Consider the following 8,226-nt stretch of genomic DNA (forward strand, 5'->3'; position numbering starts at 1 on the left):
CTCTCTTTTTTTTGAGACAGAGTGTCACTTTGTCACCCTCAGTAGAGTGCCATCACGTCACAGCTCACAGCAGCCTCCAACTTTTGGGCTTGAGTGATTCTCTTGCCTCAGCCTTCTGAGTAGCTGGGACTACAGGCACCCACCATAATGCCCAGATTTTTCTGTTGTTGTTGCAGTTGTCATTGCTGATTTTTAGCTGGCTGGGTTGGGTTCAAACCTGCCACTCTTGGTATATGTGGCCAGCGCCCTACCCACTGAACCATAGGTGTGGCCCTATGTGTCTCTTTTTAAATTTCTTTTAATCAATACAAATAAGGCAATTGGTCACAAGGAGAGATTTCTAAAATCTACTTTTTTAATATAGGAGTCTAATTTAAAGGATCTATTTTTTAGTCACTGATAGTGACCCACTTTAATAGCCTTTTCAGAAAGGAAGCAATCCCAAAGCTGCCTGCACACTCCCCAAAATTAGCTAAAACAGCAACAGACTTGTCGCAGCAGCATTAACCAGCCAATGGTTGAAACTGTTGGGCTTCAAGGCTACTGCAGGAACCCTAATATTCAGGATTTTAAGCAGTTGTCTACATCCTCAGTTCTTGGGGTGCTCTTGGTCAAAGAATGACCAGACACTCCAAGATAAGGCAAGTGCAAAACTAAGTTTATTGAGGAAGAGAAAGGTAGGTGTACAGAGTAAGAAAGTTTACAGAACAAGATACGTTTGCCAGAGAGAGCGAATGGGCCTCCATTGCCAAGACAAAAAGGCAGAGAGGCATAGATGCCTGGGTTATGGCCAACAGTTCTATTTTATACTGTCTGGTTCAGAGGTCACCTTGGAATCCTTGTGTCTTATGGAGCATGTGAACCTCCATGAGCCTTTCTGAAAGCCCAGTGTATGTATACTTAGGCTAATCACACTGGTAATTAGCCTTAAGGCTCTTCCAGATAACATTTAAGATTCTAACTCACCTGTTGCTAGGCCCTTGGGCTAGAGACTTCCACATCCTTTTGCAGGTGGCATGCTATGTTCTGGGGTTCCCTCCTCCAAAGGTCAGGTGAGATGGTGGCCTGGGGTCCCCGCCCTTGCCTTTTCTCACTGGGAGAGCCAGATTTCTCACTATCAACCTGACAAAATGACAAAGCCCTTTTTATGAATGGAACTTCTTATGACAAACCCCTGAGAGCCTGACACATTTGGAATAAAAACTCCCAGGTTTCCAGACATTTTATATTTTTACATTTTTTTCAGACATTTTTAGACTGGCCACCTGATGTGACCCAAGAATCACACACCCCTCCCCCCAGTGGGGGAGCCCAGTAGAACACTCCCACTTAGTCACAAGTCAAGCTTTCAAGGACATAAAACTAGAAAGGCAAAAACCTCAATCTGTACCCCTCTTTATGCCAGAACACAGATAGACAAAGATAAAGGAAAAGATCATTTATAGGATAAAAGAGAACAATATGAATATTCATATCACAAAGCACCAAAAGTATACCAGAGTTGCTCTACCCCAAGACTAATCCTTTTTTCTTATTAATCGAACCTTGCAGAGGAACAGTGATTTTTACCATTGGCTCAACTGAGATATACAGGGAGGGAGAGCCCAGGAGCCTTGTAAGGATGTCTTATTCTTTTGCTGGTTTGTTAGGTTCCTAGATTCCCTCCACTACGGCTTCCAGAAGAGCAGAGCTTTGATCCCTCTGCTCACTGATTATAAAAGAAAACCATTTTCTTTCTTTTTATGAGTTCAGAGGCAAAAGCTGTCCAGGTCTTCAGAAAACACCCAATGGGATGCAAGAAGGAATTGAATTAGCATTTCCTATATCAGCCAAGACACAATTATATATACATAATTGTATATACATAACGTGGACACAAATGCTGGTTACTCTGCTCATTACCCAAGCTTTAACCTGGCAAAGCAAACAAAATGAGTAGATCAGTTACCCCTGAGTCAGGCTCACTGAATGTGTTAGTGATTCTTTTAGAGTTCCCCACACAGATGTAACGAGACAAAGACAGACATGAGAACTCTCAAATCAGAATTTCAACACCAGAAACAAAATTTCAAGTAAATCAAATGTGGTTTCTCAAGGCCATAGTCCCTTCAGCTTGAGAGAATCCCCCACCAAACCAGATGCTCTGCTGGGGCAGAGCCCTGCACCCCGCCAAACAGGAACCAGTGATGCAAAAGGATGATACTGGGTCCATGAATCTGCATTTACCTGGGATGTCGTCTGGGCTAAGTTGCTTTTCTAATGATGTAAGATGGAAGAGCTGCAGGTCAGTGACACTTGGCCATCAGCTAAATGCATGGATCTGAAAAACGTCTCAGGTAGCTGTTGGATGGGGTCCAAGAGGGACTATGGCCCGAGGCTGATGTTCCACAGATGAGATACTCACTCAGGACTTTTTCTTCATCTCACTCCCCATTAGTTACTAAACCAAACTTGGGTCCACTCACACAGTGCAGCAAAGCCAGACACTGATGCCAAGATTTTCAGTGGGAGAAAGAAAACTTTTACTACATGGTGCCAAGCAAGTAGAATGGGCAGCTAACATTTAAGCCTGAACTCACTGACATCTAACAAGTTAAGGGTATTTATTTATTTAAAGACAGAGTCTCACTTTGTTGACCTTGGTAGAGGACCCCGTGTCATAGGTACCACAGGCCCTGGCGTTCTACTCAGGTTGTTACAAAAGGTGTTAGTTCACCGTTTTTTAATAGCTGAGAAATACTCCAGTGGTACACATATGCCACATTTGTTAATCCACTCACGTATTGATGAGCAGTGGGGTTGTCTCCACATCTTTACAGTTGTAAATCATGCTGTTTATAAACATTCAAGTGCAAGTATCTTTTTTATAGAATATGTTTTTTTTTTCTTTGGGTAAATACCTAGTCGTGGGATTACTGGATCAAAAGGTAGGTCTGCTTTTAATTTTTCGAGGTATCTCCACACTACTTGCCACAGAGGTTATGCTAGTTTGCAGTCCTACCAACAGCATATAAATGCTCCTTTCTGTCTGTCTGCATCCACACACGCCAGCATCTGCTGTGTTGGAACTTTTGTTTAAAAGCCATTTTTACTAGAGTTAGGCCCTATTTTATTGTGGTTTGATTTTCATTTCCCTGGCGATTAGAGATGTTAAGCATTTTTCATATGTCTGTTGGCCATTAGTTTATCTTCTGCTGAAAAGCTTCTGTTCATGTTTTTTCCTATTTTTCAAGTGTTTTTTTTTTTTTTTTGTATTCTTGCTGATTTGCACGAGTTTTTGTAGATTCTCCATATTAGCTCTTCATGGGATGCATGGCATGCAAATCTTTTCTCTCATTCTGTAGGTCACCTATCACTCTATTTATTGCTTCCTTAGCTGTGCAGTTAGTTAATTTAATCAGGTCCCATTTATTTTTGTTGTTGCTGTGCTTGTGTTTGGGGTCTTTCTCATAAATTCTCTGCCTAGGAGGATATCAATAACAGTTTTTCCAATCTCTTTTCTAGAATGCTTATAGTTTCACACCTTAGGATTAAGTCTCTTATCCATTGTGAATTAATTTTTGTGAGTGGTGAGAGGTGAGGATCCTGTTTCAGTCTTCTATATGTGGTTATATAGTTCCCAGCACCATTTTTTTTCCAAGACAGAGTCTCACTCTATTATTCAGGCTAGAGTGCCATGGTGTCAGCCATGAGTTCAGAGCAACCTCAAACTCCTAGGTTCAAGTAATCCTCTTATCTCAGCCTCACAAGTATCTGTGACTACAGGTGCCTGCCACAACACATGGCTAAATTTTTCTAGTTTTTCAGGAGAGAAAGGATCTCATTCTTGCTTAGGCTGGTCTTGAATTCCCACCTCAGTCTTCCAGAGTGCTAGAACTAAAGGTGTGAGCCACCATGCCAGCCTACAACCCAGCACCATTTATTGAATGGGGATCCCCCCCATTGTATGTTTTTTTCCGCTTTGTCAAAGATCACATGGCACTATGGGGATGGTTTTATATCTGGGTTCTCTATTCTGATCTCTGTTCTTGTGCCAGTACCATGCTGTTTTGGTTACTATATAGGCTGTAGAATATCTTGAAGTCTGGTAATGTGCTGCCTCCTGGTTTGCCTTTTTGTTGCTGTTGTTTGTTTAAGGTTGCTTTGGCTGTTTGGACTCTTTTATGGTTCCATACAAACTGTAGAATTATTTTTTCTACATCTTCAAAAAGTGATGTTGCATTGAATCTGTAAATCACTTTGGGTAGCAAAGACATTTTTTTTTTTCCAGACAGAGTCTCACTCTGTTGCCCTAGGCAGAGTGCCATGGTGTCATAGTTCACAGCAACCTCAAATTCTTGGGCTCAAGTAATCCTCTTGCCTCAGCCTCCTGAGTAGCTGGGATTATAGACACCCATCACAACACTCAGTTTTTCTATTTTTAGTAAAGACAGTGTCTCACTGTTGCTCTGGTCGGTCTTGAACTTCTGGGGTCAGGCAATGCACTCATTTCGGCCTCCCTGAGTGCCGTAATTACAGGTGTGAGCCACTGGGTCCAGCAGACATTTTAACAATGTTGATTTTGCCAATCCAGAGCAAGATATATTTTTTCATTTGTTTACATCCTCCACAATTTCCTTTCTTAGTCTTTTGTCGTTCTCCCTATAGAGGCCTTTCACTTCCTTGATTAAATATATTCCTAGATATTTTATTTTCTTTGCTGCTATTGTGAAATGTATTAAGTCTTTGATTGGATTCTCAGCTTGACTGTTGTTATTGTATAGGAATGCTACTGATTTTTGTGTATATTGATGTTGTAACTTGAGACTATGATGAATTTATCAATTTCAGAAGCCTCTTGGCAGAGTCTTTGGAATTTTCTAGATGTAAGATCATATCATCGGCAAAGAGTGATAATTTGCCTTCTTCTGCCCTTATTTGGATACCCTGGGTTTCCTTCTATTAGCTGATTGCTCTGGTCAGGACTTCCAGCAATATGGTGAACAGAAGTGGTAACAGTGGGCAACCTTGTCTAGTTCCAGTACTAAGTGGTAATGCTTTAATTTTTCCCCATTTGGTATGATGTTGGCATGTTATCTATGGTTTTTATAATATGGAGGCATGTTCTGTCTATGACTATTTTTTTGAGAGTTCTTATCATAAAAGGGTGCTGAATTTTGTCAAATGCTTTTTCTGCATCTGTTGACAAGATCATATAGTGTCTGGTTTTGTTTCTGTGTATGTGGTGTATTACATTTCTAGATTTTCATATGTTGATTTTTTTTAATATACAAATGAATTTGGTTTGCTAGGATTTTACTGAGAATTTTTGCATCTGTATTCATAAAGGATATTTGTCTGTAGTTCTCGTTTTCTGTTGTGTCCTTTCCTAGCTTTGACATCAAGACAATGTTGGCTTCACAGAATGAATTGAGGAGGATGCCTTCATTCTTAATGTTACGAAATATATTTTTTTAGTATAGGTACCAGTTCTTTTTTGTAGGTCCAGTAAAATTTGTCTGTGAAACCACCTGGTCTGAAACTTTTCTTGGGGGCAAGGTTTTTTAATTTGCTACTTGATATTGGTGTGCTCAGAAGTTCAATTTCTTCCTGGTTGAGCCTAGGAAGTTTGCATGTTGCCAAGAATTTCTTCCACATTATCAAGTTTATGTGTACACACAGTTTTATAGTATTCAGAGATGGCATTTTGTATTTCTGTGATCTCAATTGTGATTTCTCCTTTTTCATTTCTTATTGACCTTATTAGGATTCTTTCTTTCTTGTTTCTGGTTAATCTGGTTTAACAGTTGAGAGGCCTGTTGATTTTGTTCATTTTTGCCAAGAATCAACTTTTTGTTTCATTAATCTTCTGTATAATTCTTTTTTAAATACCATTTAGTAAAAATACAAGTGCACAAATCCACTTTTATTTATTTATTCTTCAATAGTTTAAATCCTTGAGAGGTACAACATCACACATAGTCTGTGTCTAATGACCTTAACAGGAAGATTGCTTTGGAATTTGGCAGAAACCATGCCACTGTTTTTGTGGGCCCAAATTACCTTTCCCAAGATTACTCTGGTTTTGTTCATTTTGCTACCAGGAGTCACTGTGTTGTTCTTTGCTTTGTATACATGAACACATCTCTTGCTCAAATCGAATTTGGCTTCATCTTGGACATAAACACTGTCAGTTTTAAGAAGAGCTGTGTGATCTCTTTGGTTCTGGAGACCCTGCTTGGAGTCAGCAAAAACGGTCTTGGACCACAGCCTTCCGGACACATTTGCCTTTTTTGAGTCCTGTTCCCAGCAGACCTCCACAGGCTCCAAGATGGTAGAAAGATTTATATAATTCTTTTGTTATCGGTTTCATGCAGTTCTTCTCTGACCCTAGAAATTCTTTTCTTCTGCTGAGTTTGGGATTGGTTTGATCTTTCTTTTCCAATTCCTTGACATGATTCATTACATTGTTGATTTGTGATCTTTCTGTCTTTTGGATGTAGGCCTTTACTGGCAATAAGTTTTCCTCTTATGACTGCCTTTGCTGAGTACCACAAATTTTTATAACTCATGTCCCCTTTGTCATTTAATTCAAAAAATATTTTGATTTTGATCTTAATTTCATTTTTGTTCCAAATATCATTCAATAGTAGGTTGCTTAGTTTCCATGCCTTTATGTAGAGATGAGCATTTATCTTGACATAAAGATTGATTTCTAATTTTATTTCTTTGAGGTCTGAGAGGATACATGATATAATTTCCTCTTTAAATTTTGTTGAGGTAAGTTTTGTGGCCTAGGATGTGATAAGTCTTAGAGAATGTTCCATGAGTTAATACCAGGAACATTATTCAATGGTTTGGAGATACGATGTTCTGTAAACATTAAGCCCATTTTTTTAGAGTTCTATTTAAGTCCATCATTTCTTTCCTTATTTTTTGCTTGAAGGATCTGTCCTGTTCTATCAGTGGGGTTTTGAAATCCTCACCAATTGTGATTCTGCTGTTTGTCATTTTGTTTAGATAAGAATGACTAGGGTCTGCTTTATGAATCCAAGCGCACCTGTATTAAGTACACAAGTATTTAGGATTGTTATGTCTTCTTGTTGAATCATTCCCTTCACCATTTCATAGGGACCATTTTTGTCTATCTTTATTGTATTGATTTGACGTCATGTTAGCTTATCTGAAAATGACTACAGCAACTTTCTTTTGTTTTCCATTTGTATGCACTATTGTTTTTGATCACTTCATCTTGAGTCTGAACGAGTCCTTGTGGGTTAGATGTGTTTCCTGAAAATGGCAGACACTTAACTTGTCTTTTTTATCCACTCAGCCAGCCTATATCTTTTTGGTGAGGAAGTCAAGCCATTCACATTCATTGAAAGAATTGATAAAGGTGGTATATTTCTTTTTATACTGATGAGTAGAACTTTATTCCTTTGTTTTACCTCCTGAGCCATTGTGGTATCTGGGTTCTGACCTTTAGCTTTTGGATGACTTTACATTGGTGGTTATCTATTGTGCTGATCCATGTAAAATGCAGACCTGAGTACTTCCTTCAGGGGAAGTCTGGTCTTGACAAATTCTCTCAGTGTTTGCTTGTCTTAGAATATCTTTATTTCTTCCTATGCAAGAAACTTATTTTTGCAGGATACAAAACTCAAGGATGGCCATTATTCTGTTTGAGAAGACTTAGAATGGTGCCCAGTTCCTTCTGGCTTATAAAGTCTCAGTTGAGAAGTCTGCAGTTAGTCTGATCTAATGGATTTTTCCTTTGTAAGTTACCTGATGCTTTCACCTTACAATTCATAGGAGTTCCTGTTTTATTTTAATTTCGGCCAGTCTGATGACTGTATGTCATGGTGATTGCCTCTTGGTGAGGAATCTCTGAGGAGTTTGTTGCACTTCTTGCACCTCAATACCCAGATTTCTAGTAAGAACTGGCAAATTTTTATTGACTATTCCCTTAAATAGGCTGTCTGGCCATTGTGTATTTTCTTCTTCACCCTCAAGGATGCCTATGATTATTAGGCATCAATTATCTTATATTAAGTCTCTTTCAATAATCTAAAATATCCTGTAGACTTTTTTCATTCCAATATTTCTCTGTTCTTTCCCCTTAATTGACTTGTTTAATTCAAAGGTGTTATCCTCCAGCTCTGATGTGCTTTCTTCCACCTGATTAGCCAATTCTTAAGACTTTCCACTGTGTTTTGTATATATATACATATATATATATATATATAT

The 8,226-nt window shown here is 38.8% G+C and overlaps 1 pseudogene; it reads right to left on the minus strand.

Moving 5' to 3' along the window:
- Nucleotides 1-5,928: 5,928 nt before the first annotated feature.
- LOC100964333 overlaps nucleotides 5,929-8,226 on the minus strand; it is a 16,862-nt pseudogene continuing 14,564 nt past the window's right edge.

This window comes from Otolemur garnettii, unplaced genomic scaffold, assembly GCF_000181295.1.
Source record: "Otolemur garnettii isolate 467f Iridium unplaced genomic scaffold, OtoGar3 scaffold00255, whole genome shotgun sequence".
NCBI classification, from domain to species: Eukaryota; Metazoa; Chordata; class Mammalia; order Primates; family Galagidae; genus Otolemur; species Otolemur garnettii.